This window comes from Triticum dicoccoides, chromosome 7B (assembly GCF_002162155.2).
Source record: "Triticum dicoccoides isolate Atlit2015 ecotype Zavitan chromosome 7B, WEW_v2.0, whole genome shotgun sequence".
NCBI lineage: Eukaryota > Viridiplantae > Streptophyta > Magnoliopsida > Poales > Poaceae > Triticum > Triticum dicoccoides.
In genome coordinates this window covers 685,703,309-685,714,764 of record NC_041393.1, presented here as the reverse complement: position 1 = coordinate 685,714,764, position 11,456 = coordinate 685,703,309, and the positions used below count along the sequence as shown (strand labels likewise).

Here is an 11,456-nt window from a genome sequence, read left to right as displayed (position 1 = left end):
GTGTTACTTTGTACCCAGTTCAACCCGTGCAAACACAAACTAAAAGCATGTTAAGACTAATATAACATGGACATGCTTAATGTATCCAAGGTAGAGTCTCAATCCTAGGATGGTTGGTCCACCAACTAAGTCCTAAATTTCTATTCATACTTTAGTCATATGAAACGGGCAGTATAATGATGAAGCATTTCAATAAATTCACAGCCAAAAAAATGAGGAATCTATTATGTACTAAAAGCACAAAAGGTGAAAGAACAATATTCTAGAAAGTCCAGCAAAAATTAGAGACATCTCCGCATTTATGTACTGCATACTCAACTAACCGTTAAACAACAGCCATTCGATCCCACAGCACCACCTCCACTGCCGCCCAAGCTGGAAGTTTACTTACCCTTCCCCTTTGAAGCGCTCGCCGGTGAGACCCCACCGGTGCCAGCATATCCTTTCCTGCACATGCCACTTCCGACACGAGCACGTCTCGGCCTGCAGCTGGCACACGTGCACGCACCTGCTCCACAGCCACAGCAGCTGATCTGACGGATGGAGATTGTGGTGCATACGGAAAGCGGCTTAAGCTCCTCAAGTGAACCCCTAGGGGCTCCGTCTCGCCACCTGGTGTTCAAAAACCCCAAGTTGTTCATCGTTCCCGTCACTCCTAGTGCTCCAACAGAAGGGACTGATGATAATTTCACCAAGCCGTGGTATTTCCCCGATTCTCCTACTGTTTAGCCTCGGCCGTGCGCAATATGCACCGAGATCCCATAATCATGTGCCATCATAATCCAGAGGCAATCTGAATCTATATATCATTTAAGTTACAATGTATTTTCATTGTTGTTCTCATGTGTCGCTGCCATGTATTGGGTTTACTGTTGTGTTGTTTATCACCATGTTGTTTCCTTCTACCAATCATGTAATCTGTTCACTCTTGTCCTGTGTTTTGTTTTGGTGTCGGTGCACTCTTGTCTTATGTTACCATAATGTATGTTGAATGCAAATCATATAATCAGGTTAGTACATTAGTTAATCAATATCTTGTTTGGTGTGGTGTTTGAGATAATTGATTTGAGGTGAAGGGAGAAAATATTTCTCAAACACCAATGTTGTTACAAGTTTTGATGCAAAGAAAAGAAGTATGAAACATGCAAATTCCAAGTTCAGGAAATCGTACTCAAGGATCGAACGACCATGAAAATTATAAAAGTCCATACTCATGTCATCCAAGCGCGAGGTTGTTGTAGTATATCATGAACAAAGTTTGTTGTAACCTTTATAACTGAACTATAAATGGCCACTAACATTCAGATCCCAGGCGGCTTCATTTGTTGATGTCATGAAGGCAGCATGAACGTTGATCTTTATCCAAATTTCTCGGGGGATCATGGCCCTGAATTTCGGTACATCGATCAGTCTTAACAGTATTAGATGTATCCAAATGTATAGAAAACTACAGTAATTAACTCGTGTGGTGATATCTAAAGTAGTGGAAGGTCTTCGGTATATTAATTTTATGCAATAAAAATAATCTTCAAAAATGTACAGCAGCGATCATTGTCCGACCATATTTGAAGTACAAAGTTATTAGTTGTCTTAACATGAAATATTTTTATAATAATATTTCCGGCATTCTGTTGTAGTACTTATCTCTTGGATTCGCAGTATAGCATATCTTATTTTCGTCCATGTACATGATCTTGTTGCATCATGAAATTACTAGTGATTTTAGGTATTTTCCGATTGGGTTATTCCAGGGATTAGGATTGCAAACGTAGTTGATCTAGTACGACCCACATCTAGATGTATTACACATGCCTTGTGTAAGGTTTGTCTAAGATAAGTTTAGAGGATAACCGATGATGTTCTTGAAAGATTCAGTCCTACTGGGTATGGAGGATCAAAAAGATGCTTTTTCTCTCATTCTGTATAGTTGTTTTTTCCAGTTGAACATCTCTGGTTCAATGCATTTTTATACTATTTTTTTGAAAGCAACAAGATGATTGAATTTCGAACAAGGTTACCAGATAACATAGCTACTAGGTCAAAATCGTTGCTAACCTTCCCCGCAAAAAAAAAAAAACTTTGCTATCTTGACACTCAGTAATAAAATTGCATCTTTCTTGTATCTCATGCTTTCTTTGTCAAAATTTACATATGCCACTTTTGGCCACTTTTGGCAATAGATTTGGTTGTTGCCACCCAAACCAATTGCATAGAACCCTAAAACTCAATTGCAGTAAGCTTCACATGTGTGCATAGCGGTGCCAAACACAGTCGTTTAGATAGAAACCCTATAACTGAAAACCCACTGTTGTGTGAAAAGCTTCGCAGACATTAAACCTATGTGCATTGGTGAGCATTCTATCCACATCTGGTTTGTCGCTTGTTCTTTATATCAGTACCAGCCTTGCATCCAACTAATTTATGACACGTGTAATTTTTGAATGGTTCTGTCACACACACGCATGCACACACGCCCACAGGCACGCAAGCGCGCGCGCACACACACACACCGTGGATTTATATTTTGAATACTATTGCCATCAAATGTTCGTACTGGAGCATAGTCTACTCTATTTTGGTTCTTCAAAGTTAGCAGGATAACGTATTATAAATTAAGTATTTATTGCCTGGAGAAATCAAATTACTCAAATACCGAGGTGTTACAATTTGTAAAGTAAAGGAAGCCGTATGAAATATTGCAAATTAAATTTCAGCAAAGACAAAACAGTCCTAACTTATCTACCACACCGCGCAGACTCGTAAGCAACTAAGTAAATGTTTTTTAGGGTAACAACAGGGCTCTGCTGCATATTATTAGTATTATGTTTTGTAAAAAATACAACTAAGTAAATGTCTCTCTTAATTTTGTCCTACACTACTAAGCAGGAAGTTGCATTGTACACAACTTTGGCATAATTGATCCACAAACTCTATAAAGTATACACTACTACAAAACGAGCTAGCAGTGGTGGATGACAAGTATATGCCTTCCACCGAAACATTTAGCCCATGACTAACATGGTAAGAATTTACTAGTGGAGGGCGGCATGTTTTGCCCGCTAGTGCACATCCAATACCGGTTGTCAGCCCTCTTTTGTACCCACCCTGTTGTCAGCCCTCTTTTCTACCCACCACTGTTTAGATGAAATAGCGGTGGCATGTACCTATCGGTGCCTGCCAATAATGTGACCCCACCTATAAGCCTTTTCCCAGTAGTGATAGCATTTTAATCTGTTAGGAGGATTCACCACTATAATAGAAAGATCAAAGGATCAAGCACCTAAAAATCATCAAAGTCCATACTCTCATACTTACAAATAGGTTGTTTTAATATACATGAACGAGGTTCAACCTTTAAATGTGAACTAAAATGACCACTAACTAGCAATCAATGATGGCTTCACTAGTTGATCTATATACATATTTCTCGGGGTGGTCGCATCCTTGAATTCTGGTACATCGGTCATTCTTAACATCACCAGAAATATGAAAATGATTGAAAAAACTTATAGTATCTCCAATAAGGTAATATCTACAATACATTACGGTCTTGAAGATACTAATTTTATTCATCTTTGTGAGCCTTCTGTCACAATCTACCGAGCAACGGACGACTGGGATGCTTTCTTCGCCCGACTGTAGAAATCATGCGCCTTGGTTCCACATGTCATGGACACATGCTGACTATAGCGATCACGTGCCCTCGGGCCACCCATCATCGAGCTTCCAACTGGGTCGCCTGGTTGCGAGCCGTCCGGGCAGATCAGATGGCCCAGAGCCGCCCCACAAGGCTCCTGCCGCCAGCCAACTGGCAATGGATGGGCAGGAGCCTTTCCTCACCCTCGAAAAGCCCAGGAAGGCGCGCACTCTAGCATTCTTTATATAGGAATAATGGGTTAATTGATTCAACAGGATTTACCGGAATCTTTTGATTTAAAAAATTGATAATGATCATTTTTGGACTATCCTCCAATTATAGTTCATAACGTTTTTGCAGGATCATCACAGTTTTTTTATGTTTGATGTATACAATGTAATAATGCGTCAATTCTCCATCATTATTTACCGGAATATTATGGAAGATGTTGTTTTTTCCTCTTTAACTTGACGAAGTAGTAAGAAAATAGTATTTATACCCATATTAGTTGTTATATTTTATTTTACTTTTGATATAATTAAATATGTATTGTCTATGAAGTGTTCTCGTTCATTTTGACAAGTACTATTGTATGTTATGGATTCTTGATGTGGCAAACAAACTGTATTCCTTTAATGGTGCTGCTTAAATGACTACAATGTGATTAAGCCTTTTAAACTTGTACTCTGTTGGACAATGTTATTTGTTCATATTTTAGGAAGTGTTTACCATTATGGCTCATACAAATAAAATTATTGAAAATTGATCCTAAAAAAGGCATGACTAAATTCTTTTCTACAAATTGTGTTATTTTATTTAACACAAAAATTGTACTGTTTACTAGCCATAATGAGAACATCCAGGAAATCATAAAAAGAAGTTAACCATTTCAAAGTTTGATCACAATAATTGAAGATGGTGCCCTCGCATATGCGAGGAACACTTTGCAAGTGTCATCTAAAAGAAAACTTAGTAATTATATATTACCTTTGAGAAAAATTCAATTTTTGTGGCTTCCTAAATCCTATATTCCTAAAAAGTTCATTCCCACTAAAAGCAAAGTATTCTTAAAAAGTTAATCCTCACCACAAGCAATTCTCTCAACATGCGCAGCCGACCACCTCAAAAAGTGTTCAATGTCAGCATTCACTATTTTTTAGCCATGCATCACATCAACTACCTTTAAGTTTTACAACATGCACTCACCAACCTCACCAAGACATGAATATTTGCCACATCACAATTAGTCATGTGCTTATCCAAGTCATGCATCTTAGAAAAACTCATGTCATTAGCAATGCCATCTTATTGATGTGGTACAGATTACTAACTCAAACTGACAGATCGTTATGGTGTGTATTAAAGAGTGAAAATATGAATTGAAGAATGCAACACGTGCATACAAGTATTGGCTAGTGTGTTGTCTATCTGAAAATACTAAGGGCATCGAGGTGTCTTGGGGCAGCAAGCCATCCAGGATGTACCCATTGATGTGCGGATGCATTGGCTTGTCCGAAATCCCGCCAACTGGATGCAAAGCAGGGGGAGGTGAGCAGGCTTACGAACCCCCACAACGTACTAGTTCGGCACCCCGGTCCAATCAAAATATTCTCTCGGGCACGCGCCATCTCCGGCGCAACTGCATCTCCACTCCCCACGCTGCATTCAGGCCGGCCTAGAGGGGACGCGACCGGTCACTACAGCCATCATTGAATGGGAGTGCTGGCCGAGTGCGCCACCCCCGTCACGTCATGGTCTCCGCGCCTGTTCAATGCCAGAGAGACGTGACCGGATGGGGTGACGAGACGACTATCTACCGCATTGAAGTCGTCTGCTCATCTATATGTGTGTCGATATTAAACAAACGTGATAGCCAAGAAAACCACTCCAGTGTCCTCCCTGAAACAACTTGATGTTTGGCTTGGTCGATGCCCTTTATTTATATGTGGCCGCGCACAACACGATCCGCACCACACCACGTCCATTTTCGTTCCTCCTCTGTGCACTACCTTTGCCACGACAAGCTCTAGAGCGAAGTGGGAGACCCTCTCGGCGGAGAAGAAGCACGATTGGCCATGCTTGCGGCTGACTAGCAGCACCGTCATGTGTGACGAATAGAGGCTGGTTCACCGGAGGTGAGAGACGACGACATGACGATGAGTCGGCACCCCCGCTCACACAGGTCCATGGCGAAACCACACTTCAACATCGTCATGACGGAGGAGCAGCCGACACCACCAGGGTTGATGTTTTGGCTGGCGCCGGAGGAGCAAGGCTACAACCTTTCCAACCTCCCGCATTACCAGCTGGCTGAGGGACAAAATCTATGGCGACTTCGGAAGCGAGGAGGCAACGGCGGCCATGGCCTCAGAGGAGCCGAACTTCGTCGAACGGCAGGTAGCGCTCTACGAGAGCACGTGCAGCGCTCGTGCCGGCAGCAACGCGGTCACGATGGAGGCGGGCACGACGGCTTAGGCAATCGCGAACGGGAACGGTTAAATCGGCAGCTCCGTGTTACCCGCGGTTCCCGTCGGGCCACAAGGACAACGAGTCTGGCCCGTTCCACGTCCATCTTGGACCTCACATTGACCGACGACATCCAAGCAACAGAATTCGACAAGGAAGAGTAGGACATGGGAGAAGAAGGGGTCCGTATCCCATGTGGGCATGCCCGTGTCCCATTTCTTACTCTTCATCGCCAGTGAGCCACAACTTCAATTTGTGGAGCTCAGGCCCGGCAAAGATGCCGGACATGTGGAAGACGAGACATGGAACAAGGACGCCTCCACGTCTGGCGAAGATTTAGACTAGATTAACATTTTATGTTTAAAAATGTCATGTACACTTTTTAAAATGAAATATGCAAAAAAGTGTCATGTATTTAGACCGGTTTAAAGAATCCTCCAGTTTTTTCAAATACCGTTTAAAGTGTGTCCGGACGTTTGATGGATAGGGTTGAATGGCCGACTCCTGTATCACAATCCGTGGACAGATACTAATGTCCGTTTTAGGGGATAGCGTTGAAGATACACTAGAGCCTTTTTTCTTGAAAAACTCTAGAATGCTATATGACTTTTTGGAGATACATTTATGGAAATGATAAAAATAGAAATACCATATATTAATCTGGCAATCTGACTTGAGATGTTTTTTATCAGAAAAAATAATTTAATTTATTTTGAAAATTACTTAAGCCGTTAAATTTCTAACTTAGCAATGATGCTTAGCCACGTTGGAAAGAAATGCAATGGAAGAAAAGACAACATTCGTTTAAGAAAAGACAAACTTCACACAATATATGTATAAGCAGCAGAAAAGTGTGGTTCCCATCAGCTAAGCACACGTAATCTAGGTCTGATCACCTCATGCTCATCCGAGGCATCAGACGATAAGCTAGACTGACGTGTAACGTGCCCGTATCCGGCGCCTTTTAGGTACGAGAGCGCGCGCTCGGCGAGTAGACGCATGCAACCGCGCGAGAACAGAAACGGCAAAGCGATGACAACAATAAAATCAGCAATACATGCTGTACTAGTGTACTTGATACCTTTATGAAACCACATGCCGTGCTCGCGCCGACTGCAACGCAATTGCGAATGGAAAACAGCGGCAGCTCCGCATCACCCACGGTTCCCATCGAGCTACAACGACCACGAGTCCGGCCCGTCCACATCTATCGTGGAACTTACATCGAGCGGCGACGTCCAAGCGATGGAATTCGACAAAGAAGAGTAGCACATGGGAGACGGACGCGCCCGTGTCGTTGCAGGCATGTCTATGGCCCATGTCTTACTCTTTATGGCCGGCGACTACCAGCTTCACTTCCCGGAGCGCAGAACCGGCAAAGATGCCGGACATGGGGAAGATAGTACATGGAACATGGACGCCTCCACGGCTGGCGAAGATTTCGACTAAGTTAACATTTTATATTAAAAAATGTCATGGACACTTTTGTTAAATGAAATATATTAAAAATGTCATGAAATTGGTCTGGTTTAAATGATCGACCGGTTTGTTCAAATACCATTTAAAATGTGACCAGTTGTTTGATGGAGAGGGTTGGATGGCCGGCTCCTGTATCACTATCGTGGTTGGACACTAGGTCCGTTTTAGGGGATAGCGCTGACGATACCCGAAAGCCTTTTTTCTAGAGAAACACTACAATGCTACAAGACTTTTTGAAGATATGTTTATGGAAATGTTAAAAATAGAAATACCTAATATTAATCTAACAATCTGACTTGAGATGTGTTTTTAACAGAAAAAATAATTTAATTTATTTTGTAATTTCCGTAAACCGTTAAATTCCTAACTTAACATTGATGCTTAACCACGTTGGATAGAAATGCATTAGAAGAAAAGACAACGTCCGTTTAAGAAAAGACAAACTTCACACAATACATGTATAAGCAGCAGAAAAGTGTGGTTCACATCAGCTAAGCGCATGTAATCTAGGTCTCTGTCCCTTCTGGTGTATCAGATGATAAACTTGGCTCTGCGGCTCTTTTCGACCGAGGACGTGCCATCAAAAATAGTAAAATCAGCAATGAAAGCTGTACTAGTGTGCCTGACCCCTTTACGTACAGGCCATCGCATATATCTTTTGTCGTGTTAATCAGCGAGAAAACAGTGCGTATATAATAGTATAAGCTAGGAGAAATACAACCAAACAAAAGTGAAAACGAACAACGCAAGCTGCAAGGCGGTTCTATACATGCACACCATGATATATATTTTTTGTCAATGTTAATAACCACTCTCCGTTCATGGTGAGGCGGCGTGGTTTCAGTGAGTCTGAATCATACGTACGCGATGCACGACTGGATGCCGGAGGCTGGACTGCACAAGACCCGCTGTTAAAACCCCATCGTCTTGCACACATCAAGCATCCACTTCAAAGCGCATCCACCTCCGTTCGACTGTGGTAGAGGCATGGAAGCCGCAGCCGCAGGTGAGAACAGCAGGTTAACTGGGGTGAGAAAGAAGGGGGATGGCAAGTTCGCCGCAGCTATCAAGCACCCGGTGATGAAGAGGCTGTTGTGGCTGCGGACGTACCAGTCCCCCTAGGTCGCCGCGTGTGCGTACGACCTCGCGGCTAGGTCCTAGACTCTGTATGCACTTCGTGTGCAAAATGGACAATTTATTTTGAAGTATCAGGGTTTCGGACGGAAACTCATCTGTTACAAAAGGAGCGAGGCCCATTGGTTCCGGTTCGTCCCACCAACCGAAAACAAATGGGCCAGACGAATCAGGACCAATGCCCCCACGAGGCCCGGAAGACCCCATGGCCTCACGAACCGGGACCAATGGGCCCATGGGTCCCGGTTCATGACTGAACCGGGACTAATGGGATTATCTGGCCCGAACGTATGCCCTGACTTCTACTAGTGTTGATACCTTTACGAAACCACATGCAGTGCTCACGCCGACTGCAACGCAATTGCGAGTGAAAACAGCGGCAGCTCCGCATCACCCACAGTTCCCATCGAGCCACAACGACCACGAGTTCGGCCCGTCCACATCTATCGTGGACCTTACATCGACCAGCGACGTCCAAGCAATGGAATTCGACAAAGAAGAGTACCACATGGGAGACGGAAGCGCCCGTGTCCTTGCGGGCATGTCTGTGGCTCATGTCTTACTCTTTATGTCCGGCGACTACCAGCTTCACTTCCCGGAGTGCAGAACCGGCAAAGATGCGACATGGCACTACTAGGGAAAAGCCTAGCAGCAGCGCGGGTTTTAGGCCTATCAGTAGCGCGGGCAGGAGCGCTACTAATAAGGCGCTACAGCTAAAGCTTAGCAATAGCGTGCCTAGACCCACACTACTGCTAAATTGACTTAGTAGTAGCGCTTCTCCAGAAGAGCACTAGTGGTAATTAGTGGTAGCGCTTCTCCTTGCCCGCGCTACTACTATTATTTAGTATTTTATTCTTTTTTATTTCATGTTGTAGTCATACATCTTTACACAAGTTTTCATACAACATGAATTTATAGATTGTTTTTACATCATAATGAGTTATTACATCACGGGGTGAAAGAACCATGGACTAGTTTCAAGTGGATGTCCATCCACTTGAAACTAATTCGCGGTTCTTTCACCCAATGATATAATAATATCATCATCATCATCATATCATTAACAACTTATCATCATAGACATCCACTTGAAACTAGTCCATGGTTCTTTCACCCAATGATATAATAATATCATCATCATCATCATATCATTAACAACTTATCATCATAATACATCATTGTCATATAACACCTCCTCAAGATCAACTTAGCAAATTGGTCACTATTTGTAATCACAAGTACTCCTCATTATCAACTCTAACACATTACCACATAATAAACATATTGTACCTCATAGGACCTACTACATTCGATTAAGACCGACTACATTTTCTAAGGTAACATAGCAAAAAACAAGATAGCCCCTGACTCTCCATTATGGAGAATGAAGATTAGCATGTCTCCAATTCTTGCCTTTCGCTGAATGTTACTTCCAAGAATCTCCTTACGAATGTCCATACATTTCTTCCATTCTTTGATGAACATGTGTTCACCGGTTTTAGAAATCCGATATGCACAGGTGAGCTCCCTAGATTTACCTGGCAGTATGTTCAGAACTGTAAGGCGACCATTCAGATACATCAGATGAGGCACACAATCCATCGGGAGTTTCTGTTGGAAAACATAGTAATAACTTCGTAGTTAGAAATGATGAACTAGTTTTAGAAGTATGCAAAAGATGCACAGATGTCATAATAGTAAAAAATCTTACCAGGGTATCTCTAGAGAAGTTACCGTTCCACGTGCACTAGTGGCATGTATTCACCATAATTGGGAGGAGTTCGATAATAGTTATTGTAATCCTCAAGAAGAGTACAAAATGCGATCAGATGATTTTTCTCCTTATAAGTTAATTCAGAGCCATCGGTGTAGTGGGTTTTGTCTACCATCTTCCGCACAGTCTTTAAAGAATCAAAATAAGCTGTCAATGGAAATAAGTTGTCAACTATTTTAAAATAAACAATATAAATTAGTTAATAACTATGTTTGAGAAACTCACATAGCGGTACAATCGGAAGTGTATCAACAAGGACCCAAATGTCCATATTGTCTTGCTCGATGTCAAGATCACCAAGATCCATGGTGACAATCATACCCTCATAAAAACCATACATTTTGCAAAGTGCTTCCCAACTTTGGCAACAAAAATGGGTTACGCTCTGAGCATTGCACAGATTTACTTCAAAATATATATCATGATTGGTCCTTAGGTGTATTTTCTTTGTTTCAAAATTTTCATGGTCTTCAAAACCCATCCTCTCCAAGACATAGCGTTTTGCATGGCATGGGATAAGCTAGTCGAATTGTAAAAGATGAAAATTAGACATTGAAATAGTTGAAGTCATGCTTAATTACGAAAAAAAACACTTGTCGTTGTTGTGTACCGTTTCAACATCGAAGGTCTCCTCGACCTTAATGCTGAAGCGCCGATCTTCATCCAGCTCAACGAACCTGTCGCACATACCCCGATCATCGTGGCACCAGCTACACTCCCCCGGAAGACTGTCGTCGTCCGAGTACGATATTTCCTACGTTCATAATTCAAATATTAAACTTGTACATATTCTAGCACAAGTCATGCCAGAATTCATGGAAAAATCCGGCATGACCTTTGCTAAAAAAGGACATATCGAGCGCCTGAAATTTGCCGGAACGGAAATTAATCAACACTCCGGCAAAACATAGGCCACTCGGAGGTGTAACCAAAACATGAAATAATTGCTTAAACTAAAAAATAACA

At 42.3% G+C, this 11,456-nt stretch overlaps 1 pseudogene; it reads left to right on the top strand.

Annotated features, from left to right (window-relative positions):
- The window catches only part of LOC119337183, a 3,447-nt pseudogene extending 2,718 nt beyond the window's left edge, over nucleotides 1-729 (top strand).
- Nucleotides 730-11,456: the final 10,727 nt, after the last annotated feature.